Source organism: Protopterus annectens, chromosome 17.part0 (assembly GCF_019279795.1).
Source record: "Protopterus annectens isolate FY-2018-M chromosome 17.part0, PAN1.0, whole genome shotgun sequence".
NCBI classification, from domain to species: domain Eukaryota; kingdom Metazoa; phylum Chordata; order Ceratodontiformes; family Protopteridae; genus Protopterus; species Protopterus annectens.
The window spans coordinates 509,962,550-509,981,450 of record NC_056751.1 but is presented as its reverse complement, the minus strand read 5'-3'; the positions used below and the strand labels follow the sequence as shown (position 1 = coordinate 509,981,450).

At 44.6% G+C, this 18,901-nt stretch overlaps 1 protein-coding gene across 1 annotated transcript in view; it reads left to right on the top strand.

Annotated features, from left to right (window-relative positions):
- Positions 1 to 18,901, top strand: part of TBC1D17 (TBC1 domain family member 17) — a 1,580,308-nt gene that overhangs the window by 766,826 nt on the left and 794,581 nt on the right. The window lies entirely within an intron of this gene.

Here is an 18,901-nt window from a genome sequence, read left to right as displayed (position 1 = left end):
CCATGGGATATCTACCTAGCCACGAGCCAACTAGAAGACTTCCAGCTTGTAAATAGGCCGAGTTGGAGCCGAGGATTGGCTCCGATCCCATATGTAAGAATGGAAGAGTGAGATGGACTACAAACATGGAACGTTATGGTGAGTACATAACTACTTTTTTACATCACATGGGATCACCCATTACCAATAGTTCAAAAGATAGATGCTAGAAAACCAGATATAGTGGTCCATGAAAAGAAGGCAAAACAATCATTGAATTTACCACACCCAGTGACTACAGTTTCTTGCTTACAGAGAGACACAAAGTCATAAAATATCAGGATCTGCAGACAGAAATGAGAGCTATGTATAAGAAAGATACCTACACAGTTCCAATAGTAGTGGGAGCAACGGGTCTTATAAAAAATATCTACAATCGTACTTAGATATGTTACCAATACATTTAACCCCGTACGAATTACAGGAGGAGTCATTACCAGGCATGTTGCGTGTGCTGTGAAGAGCACTTCTGGCTGACATCAAAGATTGAAACAATACTAATTTCTTGAACTTTAATCATACTTTGATTTAGGAATGGGGTTCATTCCCATCATGGTATTAGAAACCTAAAGGCTTGGAGAAATGGTAATACAATTATATTTGTTATTTATTATTTACTAGGCCATATAAATATGGGGAGATTCCTCAAGACTGGAGTCATGCATTTGTTAAACCTGTCTTTAAGGGAAAGGGAAGTAGGACAAGGCCAAATTCATACAGACCCTTAAGTCTACTTTCATGTTGTGTAAAAATAATGAAGAAGGTAATATTGGAAAAGTTATTTTTAAAACTGAAACGTTTAGGACTTTAAACTATGTGTCGGCATGCATATATTGAAAGTAGATGTATTACCACCTGTAACATGTTCTGTAATAACATAGTAACCGGTATGAATGCAAAATTATGCTGTGGTGTACTGTATGTGTGTGTATGCCCCCTTCCCCATTGCAGTGCGACCCTGGAGTTAGAATATATAGTTTGGGGGGGGGGGAGCACAGCCCCCCACTTACTTTTCTGTTACTAAGCAATATTACATAAAAAGTTAACAATATCATATGAAATGAAGTGGGGGGCTTCGCCCCCAACACCCCCCCCAACTATATATTCTAACTCCAGGGTCGCACTGCAGTGGGAAAGGGGGCATATTCCATTTTCTTGCTAATAATACTTGTCAGGCAAATGAAAGGTCAGGCAACTGAAGGGTCAGGCAACTGAAAGTTAGGTCAAAAGAAGTAGACCCATATATATATATATATATATATATATATATATATACACACACACACACATACATATTATAATAGATTTAACTTCAGCATTTCACAGGGGCATACACAAAATACTTACAAATCGGACATGGCAAGTTTACAGAAGTTATACAGGTGAAAGTCTTGGCTACATTCCAGTTTCCCACAGGGTTCTGTCCAAGGACTGTACTTGTTTACATTGTATCTTTCAGATCTTTTTCATCTGAGTTGGTCTATAGTTTATATGCAGATGACTTGAAATTGAGTGAGCTGATTACATGTGGTACAGATATTTCAGGCATATCTGCAAAAGAATTTGACTAAATTGACAGTGTGGGCACAGGAGTATATTGTGCTGATAAATCCATCAAAAGCTAAGCATACGAGATTTGAGAGACAAAACTGAAAGGTGAATATTTAATACAGCACACAGTAATTGAAACTGTAGACTAATTTAAGGACCTGTATATGGTTAGATCGAACTTTGAGTTTTTCAACCAATTGGTTAATAATAGTTTTAAAACTGTAGGTTGTATAAAAAGATTTATAAAGTGTAGTAAATCTGAAAGGATGAAGTCATTGTTTGTTAGCTACGTTAGACCCAGTCCTGAGTATGGAATAACAGTATGAAAACCTTATATGAAAACAGGCATGAGTAAACAGGAGAGAGTACAGCGAAAATGTACAAAGGACATCAGTGGATATGAAAATTTAAGTTATTATGAATGACTAAAATATCTGAACTTCTACAGTGTCTCATGTAGATATTTAAGAGGAAACCTTGTTCAGGTTATAGGGCATTTAGAGACACCTATGGGAATGTTTTGGGTTATCCAAAAGTAGTTGAGAGTCATCAGGCAGCCTAGGTAGAAGGTTCTATAAGAAAGAAAAATGTACTAATTGGTTCCATCAGAAAGCAGTTGATGCGTGGAACAGACTACCAAGTTCCATTAAAGCAAACACTAGTTTAGATATTTTTAAGAACAGCCTGGACACTTACTGTTGGAACAACTGATGTTAAGTTGTCTAGCTCGCCTTTGTTCTTGCTGTTTGGGTTCGGCTCCGACTCGGCCATCTTCAATAGCTCGAGAGCTGTTTACTGGCTCGAGGCTACCCCTTATCCCATGATGCCTAGCGAAAGCTACCCAGATCTCGTTTGTCGCTTCAGCTACAAGGTGTGTCGTTTCTGGCTCAGGCTTGTATACCTTTGTATTTTTATATAATTATATTTGTTTAAACTTCTTAAAACGAGTATACTTTCCCTTATAGTTTTATTCTCTGTGGGTGGTGTTTGTGGACTTCGCTTCTTTCTGCAGTCCCTTTTTTTCTTAAGAACTTGTTTAAATTAGAGAGTTCTCCCCTCTCCCCCTCCCTTAGGACAGCCGTTTAACTTAGAGGCTCTCCTTCCCTTCCTTTTTTGTTACTGTATATAAAGAAAAAGAAAAATCTGTTGTGCTCGTTTAGTAGTGTAGAGATTTTTTTTGTCTGTCTGTAATGTTGTACTTGGATTGTGGTAGAGTTATGTCCAAGGATACGAAAGTTTTTGGCTTCAAAAAGTGTGACTCATGCTGTCAGAAAATGTCTCTGACAAATGGGCACACTAGTTGCGTTTATTGTTTGGGCGCTGTTCACCTGCCGGACTTTTGTTCTATTTGGTACGCCTTTAGTCCAAGGGTCCTGCAGGAGCGCAAAAACAAATTAATCCTTCAGGGTTTATTGAAGCCTCAGGATTCACCGTCAAAGAGTTCTCGGCCAGTGAAATCCCCTAAATCTGTCAAACCGTCGGCTCCACCTTTGGAGCCGACTCCTGTACTGGAACAACAGAGTATGTCTGTTCCAGCTGGCACCGACAAGACAACTCCTCCGTCGGCTCCATCAGATGTTTCGGAGCCATCACCGAGACATAAAAGACTGAGGTCTCCTACTTTAGAGTCCATTCACTCGGCGCTTCAGTCACCATTATTACAAAGTGAACATAGCCATCATTCTTCACACTTCTCTCAATCCTCTAGGCTTTCGGATCATGATGTGGAGAGAGTAGTTAGTAGGTTGCTTAAGTCACAGGCACTAGCTAAATTACTATCCAGCCCACCTCAACAGGTATCGGCTCCAACCGCCTCTTATTTCCATTCCTCCTCCGACTCCATTGAGTGCGGAGCCGGAGTTCGTTGGTGTGCGGGTAGTGGAACCGTCAGCTCTGATCACCATCTCTCCTTCGGCTCCGACTTCAGCTCTGATTATCTCAATTGTTCCTTCTATCGAGGAATCTGAATGCCATTGCTCTCTCATCGGTTCTGAGGTGGGGAGTGGCATCGGACTTTTGTCCGGCCCCGTACTCCCTCTCGGAGCGTCGGCGCAGGTGAGCTCGGCTACAACATTGGCCTTGGAGCCGTCGCCCTCGGCGTGGAGAAAGATTCCTATTTTTTCGAAACTAGAGCTTTCTCTGCCTCAAGGTCGGGACGCCTTCGAGGTCATGCGGAGTGTGCTGTCCCCCGAAACAGCTCCCACTACCAGCTCCATCGGCTCCGTCCTCCATAGTGTCTGTGCCAACCTCTGCTCCTCCTCCAGACCCCAAGCGTAGGGAACAGATGCCCCAGGACACCCCATTGGGTGTTCCCTCTTCTTCTGAGGCCTCCCCTGATCACTCAGAGGAGCCCCCCCGGAAGAAGTGCAAGAGGAAGCACATTGACTCTCCTGAGTCTGTCACTTCAGATACAGACTTAGATGAAACAGAAGGGTCCCCGAGGTCCCCCTCTGAAGACATTTCCTTTTCGTACATCCTTGAAATGCTTAGGTAGGGGGGGAACTGGACTTCCCTAGCCCCTACCGAGGATGAGTCTGTACTCTTGGATGCATTCGGTTCCTGGCCTTCCACCTCCTGGGTTTCTCCTCCTTTCGACCCACTCATGTCTGTGGTGGCTCGAAAGGCTTGGTCAGCTCCAGACACTGTGGAACCAACTCCGAGGAGAACTAACAAGTTTATTACAGCCCCCCCCCCCCCAGGATAAGCAATTCCTTTCCGAAGGTGTGCCAGTTGATGCCATGGTGGTAGCAGCAGCCACCAAGAAAGAGTTAGCAGAAACCTCTTCATCTGTTCATCCCCCTAACAGAGAGTCTCAGACGATGGACAGATACAGAAAGCGAATGTTTGCTTCAGTGACCTTCTCAATGAGGTCGCTGAACTATCTATGTCATTTTACTCGTCTTCAAAGAGATCTCCTGAAAGAGCTTGGAGATGCCCTTCAAGATCCTACAGCTGAAGGAGTACAAGCCAATGTAGCTTCCCAGCTGGCAACTCTTAATTCCATAGTCAACTCCTCCATGAGGCTGATTTCCTTTGCAGGCGATGGAGCAAGCAGAGCCGCTGGCACAGGTGTGGCCGTCGGGAGACATGCTTGGATACGGCTGTGTCAGTTTGTGGAACCCTTTCAAGCGTCTTTCACCAATACTCCCTTTGATGGATCCTTTCTCTTTGTGCCTCAGGTGAAAGACACATTGGCCAGGTGTGAGCAAGAAGGCAAGACTCTCTCTGCCGCGGGAGTCCGTTTTTCCCCTCCCTCTAGACCTTAACCCAAGGGTCAGAAGAGTGGGAAGATGTGGTTCCGGAAATCCCAGGGATTCTTGCCTGACACACGTGGTCATTTTTCCTCCAGAGGCAGAGGGGGAAACAACAATAACAGATGCCACCCTCATGGCAGAGGGAGTCTACAGAACCAGGGTGACAGAGAATCCTTCTCTGGCAAGCTCTTCCAGCATCCCTGAAGGGTTGCCCGGCTGCTCACCTCTGGAGGCAGTCTGGGGAAGACTTTCGCTGTACCCAAAAGCCTGGCAAAATTTAACAAGAGACAGATGAGTACTATCCATTATACCTGGAGGTTACAAAATTCCCTTCCATCAATCCCCCTTACAGTCAAGAAAGGCCCTTCCAGATGTTCCACCCAATCTGAGGGAGCAAGCAGTCATAGAAGTTCCAAAACTGCTAGAAAAAAGAGCCATTCAGGAAGTCCCCCGCAGACCAGCTTGGATCCGGAACTTACTCAAGATTCTTTTTGGTACCAAAAAAGACAGGGGACTGGAGACCGATTCTGGATCTCAGCAGACTAAACAAATCTGTACAAAGAGAAAAGTTTCGGATGGTCATGCTACAGTCCATTCTACCCTTTCTGGGTCAGGACAATTGGATGTGCTCGACAGAGCTTCAGGACGCGTACTACCATATCAAGATGGACAGATGCTCCAGGAGATTTCTTCGCTTCCGGGTAGGGGCCAATCATTACCAGTTCAGAGCTCTGGCCTTTAGTCTCACCTCAGCCCCCAGGGTGTTCACCAAGTGTATGGCAGTAGTCACGGCTCACCTGAGGCGTCAAGGATTCCTGGTGTTTCCATATCTAGACGACTGGCTTCTCACTGCTACCACCAGGCATCAACTCTTACAAGCGCGGGATTATACAATCACATCATGCACTCAACTAGGCATCACAATAAATTTCGAAAAATCTGCCTTGTTGCCCTGTCAGTCTATCACTTACATAGGAGCAGAATTAAACACAGGGGAGATGTTTGCAAGATTACCACTGGAAAGAGTTTCCACAATTCATCAACAAGTGTTAATCCTAATGCAGATCAAAAGGATTCAAGTTAGATATGTCCTTCAAGCTCTGGGCTCCATGGCAGCTGCCATTCTTCTAGTTCCATTAGCGTGTTTCCACATGAGAATTCTTCAGTGGCTTCTTTTCACGCAGTGGTCCTTTCAGGAGCTTCCCTTGTCTCACATGATCCTTGTTACAGAAACATGCAAAAGGCACCTGTCTTGGTGGATGGACTCCCCACTAGTGTCTCAGGGCAGACCTTTCATACAGCCACCAGCGGTAGTCACAGTGATCACGGACACATCCCTGATAGGGTGAGGGGGCATTATCTAGGCAGGACAGTCCAAGGCACCTGGCAACCTCATGAGTACCATCTGCATATCGATGTCCTAGAAATAAGAGCAGTGCTTCTGGCGCTGCAAGCCCTTCAAGACTCTCTTCCTTCTGGGACCATTGCAATTCAAACAGACATGTCAGTGGTATGGTACATCAACAAACAGGGTGGAACCAGGTCCTACCCCCTGTGTCGAGAGGCACTCAGACTGTGGCAATGGGCGATTTCCTCCCAACGTTTTCTGATTCCGACGCACATCCCTGGGAGATCCAACGTCATAGCGGACAGGCTCAGCAGAGCTATTCTCATGCCTTTTAAGTGGTCTCTGAATCAGGAAGTAGCGGATCTTATCTTCCACAAATGGGGACAGCCTTGCTGCGATCTGTTTGCCACCCCTCTCAACAGCAAATGCAGCAACTACTTCTCCCTTCTTCCGCTTCCAGGTCACATACCCTGAGACGCTGTAGTCCACGATTGGCCTCAGGGACTCTTTTATGCTTTTCCCCCGTTTCCCCTAATACTAAGACTCATACAGAAAGCAAAATCGTTGGGTTGCAAAATGATCCTCCTTGCCCCTTATTGGCCTCGACAGATATGGTTTCTGTTCCTGCACCCCTACCTTGTCGATCAGCCCTAGATTCTGGACCAGATTCCAAATCTTCTGATTCATCAATCAGGCGGGTTGCATCAGTCCCTCCAAACACTCCAGCTTACAGCTTGGTTACTCCACTTCCAACCTTAGCCAGGCTTCCCAGTATCTCCCCAGCAGTCTGTGATATTATCGTTTCCTCACATAAGTCTACTGTGAGAGAAAAACGTATGCTAGTAAATGGAAACGGTTTTCTTACTGGGCAGAGTCTAGAAATGTGGATCCTTTCTCAGCCGCAGTCCATGAAATTCTTGAATTTCTAGCACAACTTTTTCAGTCTGGTGCCGCTTCCGCTACTATTAGAGTACAGTTAGCGCTCTTTCATAGTTTCATAACTGATTGTTGAATTCTAACATCATGTCTCATAAGCTCTGTAAGGTTTTTTTAAGAGGAACATCTCTTCTTAGACTTCCAGTGAGAGATCCCCCTCCTCCTTGGGATCTTAATTTAGTCTTAATACCCCACTCGGGCATTATAGATAAGCTCACCAGCTTAAATATAAGCCCCTATGTCACTAGATGGGTTGCAAACTGGCTCAAGGACAGAACCCACATGGTTAGAATTGCTGGAGCCATGTCAGACTCCAAACCAGTTACAAGTGGCGTCCCACAAGGCTCAGTCCTGGGACCTCTCTTGTTCGGTATATATTTCTCGGAGGTACAGGCCAACACGGAAGGACTGTGGCTGACCAAGTTCACAGATGACTGCAAACTGGGCGCCATAATCGACTCTCCAGCCAACACAAGCATCCTCCAAAGGGCCTCATAGAAACAGACAACTGGTGCCAGAGCCATGGCCTCAAGCTAAGCCAAAAGTGTATAGTCATCCCTTTGGCAAAAACAAAGTGCCCACAAATTACCACATAGGTGGTAATCCATTAAGTACAGAAGAAGTAATTAGGGACCTGGGGACCCAAGTTGATAGCAATCTCTCATTTGACAACCACATGGCCAAAGTGGTTAAAAAAACATTTTGTATAGCCCACCTAATCATGAAGGGATTCACATCTAGATCAGGGGAGGTCATCGTGCCTCTTTACTCATCCCTCATCAGGCCCATAATTGAGTACAATGCCCCTTTTGGGATGTACCTTACCAGACACCTGCAGCAGCTGGAAAGACCCAAAAAGTACCTCACCAAGAGGATCAAAGGGCTCAAACAGATGCCATATGCTGCCCGGTTAAAGAAACTCCAGCTCTACTCAGTGGCATACCGCCTGCTCAGAGGCGATCTGTGCCTGACATATAAAGCCATGTCCAACCCAGAATTAATGGACATACTGCACCTCAGAAAATCCAAATCCCATCGAGCTGCGCGCTCGAGAGACTTGAACCTCAGCACTGAAATAAATAGGACATGCTGGAGGGACCGATTCATAACCCAGAGGCTCCCTTCACTCTGGAATAAAATCCCAGTCCAGGTTAGGCAGAGTCCCTCATTGACTCTATTCAAGAGGAATCTTGATGAGTGGATGGGAGATCGTAGGTTTACCCCGGGTATCACTTCTGTGTCACTGTTAGACAGAGGCACAGTATACTAACCTCGAAAAAGGGCATAGCAAAATTAATTTAAAATGGGTGGCGAAAGCCAAACACACTCTGGCTAGGCTTATAAATGCCCTAGGGCAGATAGCCTAGTATGAACCTATGAACCTATCTACCTTAACTTTCTTAATTTTGCCTCATTTTGAACTGGCAGCATTATGCTCCCTTAAGTTTCTGTCTTGGAAGACACTTTTTCTGGTTGCGATCACTTCAGCTAGGCATGTCTCAGAACTTCAAGCACTATGTGTTCATCCTCCTTACCTGGTGTTTCACAAGGACAGAGTTTCTCTGAGGACCAATCCATCCTTTCTTCCTAAAGTTTGCTCAGAGAACAATTTAAATCAATCCATAGATCTCCCAGTGTTCTTTCCCAATCACAGCAACAAGGCAGAATACAAGCTTCACCAACTGGATGTTCATAGACAATTGCGTTTTTACCTTCATAGAACTAAAGAACTAAGGAAGTAAGGCCCGTTATTTCTCTCTTATGCCTTCAACAAACAAGGCCTCCCAGTTTCCAAGGTGAGCTTATCCAGATGGTTATCTAATACTATTACCTTTATTTACCAGTTATGGAATAAAGAGTTACCAGCTAAACCAAAAGGTCATTCTACCAGGGCATTAGCCACCTCCATAGCTTTTCAGTCTAGGTTGCCCATAGATTCAATCTGTGCAGCTGCCACGTGGGCAAACCCTCATACCTTTATATCGCATTACAAGGTGGATATGGTCTCCCAGAGCAGAGCTGACTGGTTCCACTGTTCTGAAGAGTCTGTTCCAATGAGCCACCCAGGATGTTAGGTGCTAGGGACGATGTCCCAAACAGCAAGAATGAATGCGAGATAGACAACTTAACATAAAGAAGTTATGTACCTACCATAACGTTCCATGTTAGTTGTCTTCATCTCGCCTTCCTTCTTGCGTCCCTCCCTCCTTCCCCCGTCCTAGTGGACTGAGAGGAGTTCTTGTTTTCACTGGCTGAGTATTTTTTTCCTTATTGTTCTTCTGGCCAGGTTTTTCATAACCTAATCTATAATTAGATGTATTGAACAACCAGTTTTTAGATAACTGGTTTTCTCAACTTATGTCTGGGATTAGCTATTACAAACGAGATCTGGGTAGCTTTCGCTAGGCATCATGGGTAGCCTCGAGCCAGTAAACAGCTCTCGAGCTATTGAAGATGGCCGAGTCGGAGCCGAGGATCAGCTCCGAACCTAAACAGCAATTCATTATGAAGGGTTAGCTAGTAGAATTTGTTAGGATATCAAGAAATAGCAGAAAAGGATCCTAAGAGATGACAAGTCATTTTGAAAGTTTATCTAATTGTATTTGCTGTTTAAGAAAAACAGACATCAAGCCTATTGTGCTTTTTAGTTGGTTTGAGTTTTGCGTTTTTTACAAGTTTGTTTTTTGAAACACTATGGCTGCAGGAGGACTGACCGGTTCTCAGTCTCAGCCTGTGTTTTCAGAAGTGGATAACAACGATTTACAAAGGGGTGTTGTTAACTTGACATTGTTAATTCAACAACTTTCTCAGTGCTTGGATGATATCACTGTGAACTGCATTCCTGCCCAAGGTTTAAGGAGAGATTGCTTAGCATCTGACTTGCACCTGACAAGGGCTTTCAATGCATCAGATTTGCTGGCTAATAATATTGTGCATGCCCATAATGGAACATCCTTTCTTCATGGTAATATCAATGACCCCCAGTTTTACAAGAATGGTTACAAGACAACATCAGTTTTTTAGTTTCCCAGCAACAAGGCAATACCACGTTAGCGGAGAGACAGAGTACAATTATAAATTATTAAAAAGTAAGAAATTGCAACTTGAGAATGCCTGTTTTGCTGAGTCCATCAAAGCTAACAAGGTACCAAAAGGTCTCAGTATGTGGGCAGTATCTTACAGGCCTAGTTAATGACTATATTGCATAAGTAATTGTTAATCATGTTAGACAACCATGGTTGCGAGTATATGGAACTACTTATAACACAATAGTAAGCTTATTGAACTGATAGTGGATTTTAGTTTCGTCAATAATTTGATCGCACATGATCTGATGTATGAACAACATAAATTTGAGTATGTTCATATATTTAACAGTATTGACGAACAGATTCAGATTGTTAGAAGCAGAAAGATTTAAAAAAAACATGAAAGGGATACGCATGATTATTTTAACAGCAGACGTTATTCACTTCCACCTTTGTCTCAGGTTTGGGGCACTAAATTCCATTCTGATAATCATAATTCAAATCGGAGGGAATTTTTCTTTGGGAATCTGGAAACAACTGAGACAGAGTTCCAGTCATTTTGCAAACCCTTTAGAATATCCGCCCTTGCGAAGATCAGAATGAATCAAGGAGAGGCAGAACAACCAGTGGAAATTGAAGTATTCTACCCAACCTCCACAGAGGGGCTGTTCGAGGTGGCAGAACCACAGACAGAAAATTTTGAGCTGGAACTGATTCCCAAAGACATTTCTGAAGATATTGATGACTGTAGGTGTAATATTGTCACTAATAAGACTGGAGATTTTAAGATTTATAATTTTTCCATATACCTCATTGATATGGAGTGTGAGGATTTATTTTCGTGGGGGCTAACTTTTGTGCCGACTTCTCATGCTGTCATCGGCTACGTTCTTATGAATCTTAAGCAGTACACCAGGAGATTGGGGTTTAATGTTATTTTTAATGAGTTGCCTACAACTAAGACTGTGTTAAAGGTTTCCAGTATCTATAACCTTCCTGTTCATCCAACTGTTCAGCTTTTTGAAAAATTGTGTGTGTTGGATATACGTAATGCCTTGAATTATAATACCTTTAAAAAAATCTTCAAACTGTAACAATTTAACTTTATCTGAAAGTAATAAATTAGAGAATATGAAATGTAATCTTAAAATCATGAAACCCAATAAAGCCTGGTTGTTATGGGTCAGAAAGCTTGTGCCCAGAATGAATAATACTATGCTTGAAGAGACGTATTCTAATGATGTCCTTCAAGGATGCATCTGCAGTCCTTACAAATGGGTTGTCCTGTCATCAGGCAGCCCTTGATCGGCGATTCCAAAGTCTGGGTCTGGCCTCGGCTGGTGTTGCACTTCACCCGACGTCATAGCTGCAGTTCTTCGGGTATAAAGGCATCAGCCGACGCCATTTTCCTCAGGCTTTCTTGCCGCGTGGCGCCCGAAGCAGAAGCTGTTCGCAAGTGCCGGTCGGTCAGAACCAGAGATTACTACTACCGAATACGACTTCGAAGACTTCTAAAAAGCTAAGTACCCGTTGGGGACTCTTTCTTGCCTCAGCCGATGTCAGAAAAAGTGAATAACTGTTTAACTTGTGGGAAACAAATACCTCATAAAGATTTCCACTCTTACTGCTTACCCTGTTTTGGCCCAGACCACGACGTAGCAGCTTGTCTAGCCTGTGCTTCTTTTAACCGGCGGACGCTTAGACGTCGGTCTGAATTTGCTGAGGAGTTTTTCGGCTCCGATTTTGCTTATATTATGCCGTCGGATCCTCCAACTATGCAAATGTCTAAAAAGCGCAAGGAAAAGGACCGACACTCGCGGTCCGCGGCTTCGGCCGAAACCGCGGTTAAGCAAACCGCGAGTGTCTCGGTTTCGGCTGAAACCGAGCAAGCGGTTCTTCCTTCAGCTGAAAACTTACCTTCTACCGAGGCCTCTTCCAACCTGGTGGAATCGGCTTCAGAAAACCCACCTGCTGTTGCAGTTTCTCAGGAATTAAATGACACTATTCCCTTGGATATTTCAACCCCTGCACGTGGAGCTGCTAGGCCTCCTGCAGCCATGTCCATTAAGACCTTTGCCAGGGCTAAAGCAGCTAAAGCTACTAAGACTGTTCTGCTAAGAACCCCCTCCCCTCAGAAAGGGAATCCAGATCCTTAGAGAGATGGGGTAAAAAAGTTTACACTTCTGCTACTCTTTCAGCTAGGGCCTTGAACTGTCAATTTCACATGATCCAGTATCAAGAATTTATGCTAGACCAGTTAACCAAAAAACTGTCCTCTGATGAATCATTAGACAAAAAATCTGTTCAGGAAATGGTACATAACATTCAGCAAGTCAGTAACCATTCCTTAAAATGCGGCTATGATGCACTGGAGGCTTCCTTTAGATCAGCCATGACTGGCACAGTTATCAGAAGGCATGCATGGTTAAAAGAGCAGGCCTTACCAGACCATGTCAAGTCCAAACTATTAGATGCTCCTATGGATAAGATCAATTTGTTTGGCTCTCCTGCACAACAGGTGCTGAAGAAGATGGAAGAGAAGGTAAAATCTGTTCAAACAGTAAAAGATTTCTTACAGGTCCAACTGCCAAGGTTTAGCAGGAATTGACCCTCCAAGAATTGGTCCTTTCCAGACTCATCCAGAGCTCAGAGGGGCAGGAATAGGCGTTCAAGAGGCAGAAACCAATCCAGGGGTGCCTACAGGGGATGCCAGTGGCAGAGTAACAACCAGCGAAGTACAGCCACGGACACAGCCACCACCACAACTACAGGACAATCACAGTGACTTGGCTCTGGCACCGCCTACCAGGGAGCAACTAGAAGCACCTTTAGGCGGGAAGCTAGCCTTATTTTCAATAAACTGGCATTACATCACAAGAGACAAGTGGATTTTACAGACAATAGACCAAGGCTACAGGTTTCACTTCCATACTTTACCAGGGAAGAGATGAATGCCAAACCTACCTCCAAATCAAAAGGCAGAAGCTCTAAAACAAATATCCTTATTATTAAAGATGAGAGCTGTGGAAAAGGTACCATCTATGGAGCAAGGAAAAGGATTTTACTCCAGACTCTTCCTGGTACCAAGAAAAGAGAGCAAATGGAGACCTATTCTCGACCTGTCCGCTTTAAACACATTCCTCATTGTTCCGAAATTCAAAATGCTGACTCTACAGCAGCTTCTTCCCATGCTGGGCAAGGAGTCTTGGCTGGTAACTCTAGATCTCAAGGAGGCATACCTGCACGTCCCCATACGACCAAATTGCAGAAGATACCTCAGATTTCTTGCAGGATCAGAGCATTATCAATTCTCAGCATTGCCCTTTGGCTTATCTACTGCCCAGAGTGTTCACGAAATGCCTGGCATCAGTAATTGCTCATTGCAGGCTTCAGGGAATCCAAATCTACCCCTACCTGGATGACTGCCTGATACAAGCGGACAACAAAAACAAGCTAGCAGAAGACTTACAAAGGGTCATTTACCTGCTACAAGCCCTGGGATACACAGTCAATATAAAAAAGTCAAAACTGATACCATCCCAGAGAATAACCTTTTTGGGTGCAGAGTTGGACACATCAAAGCAAATGGCATTCCTAACAGTAGAAAAACAGGAGCAGCTACCTCTCTACTTCTTGGCATTAACAAAGCAGAACCATCTGACAGCAAGAAAAGTACTGCAAGCCTTGGGCTTCATGGCATCCTGCATAATATTGGTTCCTCATGCCAGACTGCATATGAGAAAACTACAGTGGTACCTAAGGAATTTATGGTCTCAACACAAGCACAGCTTAGAAACCCAGATTCCTATTATTCCATGCCTGAAGCAAGAATTCCTATGGTGGGCTCAGGCTTGTCAATCAAACACAGGATTGCCCTTCCACAGTACTCAACCAAGCCAAACCATCACGACGGACGCCTCAGACCTCGGTTGGGGGGCACACATGCTGGACAAGTGCATACAAGGCTTATGGACTCAAGACCAGCTGCACCTACACATAAATCTAAAGGAAATGCTGGCAGTAAAACTGGCAATTCAGGCATTCAGACCATTTCTCCAACAAGGTCTATTGATGATAAGGACAGACAACACCACAGTTATGTGGTACATCAACAAGCAGGGAGGCACACATTCGTATCCTCTTTGCGGCGTGGCACTGGACCTCTGGAATGTGGCCCTGAGCTACAACATTCAGTTAAAAGCAATTTTTGTACCAGGAAAAGAAAACATTCTAGCAGACATATTAAGCAGGACTACCACGGATGCCCATGAATGGATGCTGCATCCGGACATCTTCAAAACCATTACAAGAAAATGGGGGCTTCCAGAAATAGACTTATTTGCATCCCCACGCAATCACCAGCTAAAGAAATTCTGCACAAGGACGTACCACCCACTTGCTTGGAAGGTGGACTCCCTATCCTTCAGTTGGAAAAACCTGACAGCATATGCATTCCCACCGCTTCCTTTGATGCACAAGGTGCTATTGAAGATCAAAGAGGACCGTCCAAGGATAATTCTGATAGCTCCAAACTGGCCAAGGCAACATTGGTACCCATTACTGAGGAGCATGTCTCGGGAACAAATATGGCCACTACCCCTGGTTCCCTTGCTGTTAACACAGAACAACTACAACAATCTGCATCCAAACCTGAAGACTCTGCAGCTGACTGCCTGGAACATTGCATAAGACCAATTAACCCTAATTTATCCCAAAGGGTTAAAGACATTATCCTTGAGGCTCGCAGACCCTCAACAAGAAAAAATTATTCAGCAAAATGGAAAAGATATCTCATTTGGAGTACTGCAAAAGGAGAAGATGTGTCACTGGTAAACATAGCCAACATCCTGGAATACTTGGCAGAGCTCTTCCACACAGGCCTGTCCTATTCCTCCATCAAGATTCATGCATCAGCTATTTCAGCAGAATACGACTTGGATCCTCCTGTCTTCTCACATCCTCTGCTCAGACAGTTTCTGAGAGGAATCAAAAATGTAAAGCCTCCTAGGAAGCCACCATTACCAGCATGGGACTTGAACTTTGTGCTAGAAAAATTGACACTTCCTCCTTTCGAACCAGCAGCAACAGCAGAATTACAATACTTATCATGGAAGACTGCCTTCCTGCTGGCAATCACTTCAGCAAGAAGGGTATCTGAACTTCAGGCATTAATGGCAGTACAACCCTTCCTGATCTTCCATCAAGATAGAGTGTCCATGAGAACAAATCCTTCCTTTATGCCTAAGGTGGTCTCCAGAGTTTCTTTGAATCAGGCTATCCACCTACCTACATTCTTCCCCATCCCACAGAACAGGGGAGAAAGACTGCTGCATACCTTGGATGTACATAGACAATTACGCTACTACCTGGACAGGACCAAGGGCAAGAAAAACTGACCAGCTACTGGTAGCATATGCAACAGGAAGGGAAGGAAAAGCAATTTCAAAACAGACAATCTCCAAGTGGATAGGAAATTGCATTAGATTTTGTTACTCCTACCATGGAAAGAAAACTCCAGAGAACATCAGGCCTCACTCTACAAGGGCTACAGCCACTACCACAGCCTTCTTCACGAGGAGTGGCTACCAAGGACATTTTAGAGGCTGCTACTTGGAGCTCCGTGCATACATTTGCCAAGCATTATAATTTACCTTTATACTCTAGATCCCGAGCAGGTTTTGCCACTGCTGTTTTGCAAGGGATCCTAACTACACCATAACTTTATTTTTCCACCTCCCCCAGTTTGGCTATGGTATTCTACCCATTTGTAAGGACTGCAGATGCATCCTTGAAGGACATAGTACAGTTTTGTACCTACCATAAATGTAGATGTCCGATAGGAATGCATCTGCAGTCAGATTCCACCCGCCTTCCCTCTGTGGTGCTCCTAGGGTATTTGCCCATCTTATAGCTAGCTGGGGGAATCTATTATGGTGTATTTGTTTGTATATATGTACATACATGCTTATTTTATGTGTTTGCTCTCTACTATTTGGAATCATTGGCATTTATCCAAATTTAGCCTTCCAAGAGGGCACCTGGCATCTGGGGCAAGAAACACTGAGGAAAATGGCGTCGGCTGATGCCTTTATACCCGAAGAACTGCAGATATGACGTCGGGTGAAGTGCGACACCAGCCGAGGCCAGACCCAGACTTTGGAATCCGGCCGACCGAAGGGCTGCCTGACGACAGGACAACCCATTTGTAAGGACTGCAGATGCATTCCTATCGGACATCTACATTTATGGTAGGTACAAAACTGTACTTTTCTCTGAATGAATTAAATACAACAGATAGGAGAATTAGGAATATTCTTGATCATGTGTGTACCTAACAGATCAACATGGATAGGTTCATAGGATGATACTAGACTTTTGGCTCTGAGACCGTTATAAGCCTAGCCAAGAATTTTACCCATGTTCCCACAAAGTCAACACCGGCTTCCCCTGAGCAGCAGGGATACAGGTGGGATCCCAGGGGTGTGTTTTCTGTTTTCCATCCAGTCGTCCAGGTTCCTGTTAAAGAGGGCTAGTGAGGTACTCTGCTTTATGTGGAGAGGGAGTTTATTCCACAGATGGGGGGAGTCTTTGGGACACAAATTTATCCTGCTAGCAAGTTCTATCAATGTTACAGACCAGGTTGAGGCTTTGCATGTGGGTTGCACGAGTGGAGTTTGGTTTATGTATTTGCAGCAACTCCATCAAGGCTGGGTTTGAGATGGCCTTGTATGCCAGACACAGGCCACCTCTGTGCAGTCTGTACAAGACTGAGTAGAGGGACAGCGCTTTTAGCCACCTTGTTCTTGGATGAAATGCCCTTACTTATGAGGTGGGCCGTGTAGAAAGCCTACTGTACAACGGAGGCAGCGTGGTGGTCAGAAGTCAGGTTGCGATCAACCTGGGTGCCCAAGTCCCTCACAACTGATTGTGTGTGCTTAGTACGTTGTTATTAGTATGATAATTAGTGGGGATGCCATTTTCCCCAAAGGAGATAGTGATGCTTTTCTTGGCATTCAGTTTGAGACCATGCTTCTGGCACCAGTCATTAGTTTGGGTAAGGCCCTCTTGGAAGATGTTCACATCACTAGGGGAGTTTAAGACTGCGCCCAGCTTGCAGTCATCTACAAACTTGGTCAGCCACATACCACTGGTTTTGACTTGCACCTCAGAAAATGATATCCCAAACAGTACATGCCCCAAGACCAATCCTTGGGTTACACTGCTCGTTACAGATCTACTACTAGCGGTGGCTTCCCCTATTTTGACTAGGTGGGTTTTATCAGTGAGCCAGTTAGCTACCCATCTGGTAACATACGGGTTGATGCCTAGCTGGGAGAGTTTATTATGCCCAAATGGGGAATAGTGTTGAAGGCTTTGGCTAGGTCAAGTTAGGTGGTGTGCACAGTCTCCTCCCGTTCCATGGCTTTGGTGACGTGTTTCGAAGAAGTCAACCTAGTTTAACAGGCATGATCTCCCTTTGACAAAACCAAACTGTGTGGGGTCAAGCGTTTGGAGGTTGCCAATGTCCTTGATTATTAAGTCCATGGTAATGCGTTCCATGGCCTTGCAGATCAGGCTAGTTAGGCTGATGGGCCTATAATTGCCTGAGTCAGTGGGTGCTCCACCTTTGTGTAGAGGGATGACAGTGGCTGTCCTCCATTTGGCTGGGACAAAGCCAGTGCTCAGCTTTTGGTTGAATAGGGTGCCTAATGGAGCTGAGAGCACAATCCTGAGTTCATGTAGGACACAGCCAGGGATGTTATCAGGTCCCATGGAGACTATATTTTTTGCCTTTGAGAGGGCATTAAAAACCTGCTCCCTGGTGATAAGGGGAGGGGGGGACAGGTGCTGGGGATGTCCTGGTTTACTACTGGGGGGACAGGGGGGTGAAGTTTTCACTGAACCTTTCTGCCAAGCAGGTTAAGCTGCATTTATGGCTTTTGTGTATGTGGTGTTCTTGACCATCAGTTCAGAGCAGATTTGGGTGTTACCTTTGAGATTGCAGACATATGTGAAGAAGGCCTTGATTGTCCTTAGTGGGTGTGGCCAATTTGGATTCAAAGTTAGCCTTAGAGGATTTTATCAGTGACTTTATTTGCTTGTTCAGAAAAAAAGAGAGATTGCTTCCAACTTGGCACCTGTTCCTTCTTGGTCTTGGGCAACAATTCTTCCTTGAGGAAGATGATTTAATCCTGTCAGGTATTGCTGAGTCCATACAGCTATGTAGGTACTCGTGTTGTTTTTTGGTGTACACTTGGGCATTAGTGCTAATTCCATCTGAAGGGATAGTAGCTGTGAAGCAGCTTATACCTGCTCTGAGGAGATTGTAGTCAGCTTTGGAAAAGTTTTTTTGTTTGGTCCTGACACGGGGGGGGGGGGGGGGGTTCAAAGGAGATGGTGACTTTGAAAGTGATCGCGTTATGGTTAGATCTTACCAAGGAGGATGACACTGTAGGGGTGCTACAGTGACTACTCATGTTGGTTAGTACCAGCTGATCCATTGCACTGGTATTGATGAAGTCGAGGAATCTCTGGGCATTCGTATTTGGGCTAGAGCAGGTCTTCCACTCGTAAGATTGGGTCGTTAAAGTTATACAGGATTAAGGCAGAGAGTTGAATCTTGATGGATTCAAGTAAGTGCAAATAGGTGGCGTGGGCGTCCTGAGTCATGGTTGGGGGTCTGTAGCTAGCTATGATTTGTATAGGTGTTTTGTCAACAGTTAACTCCACATGGAGCGTCTTCT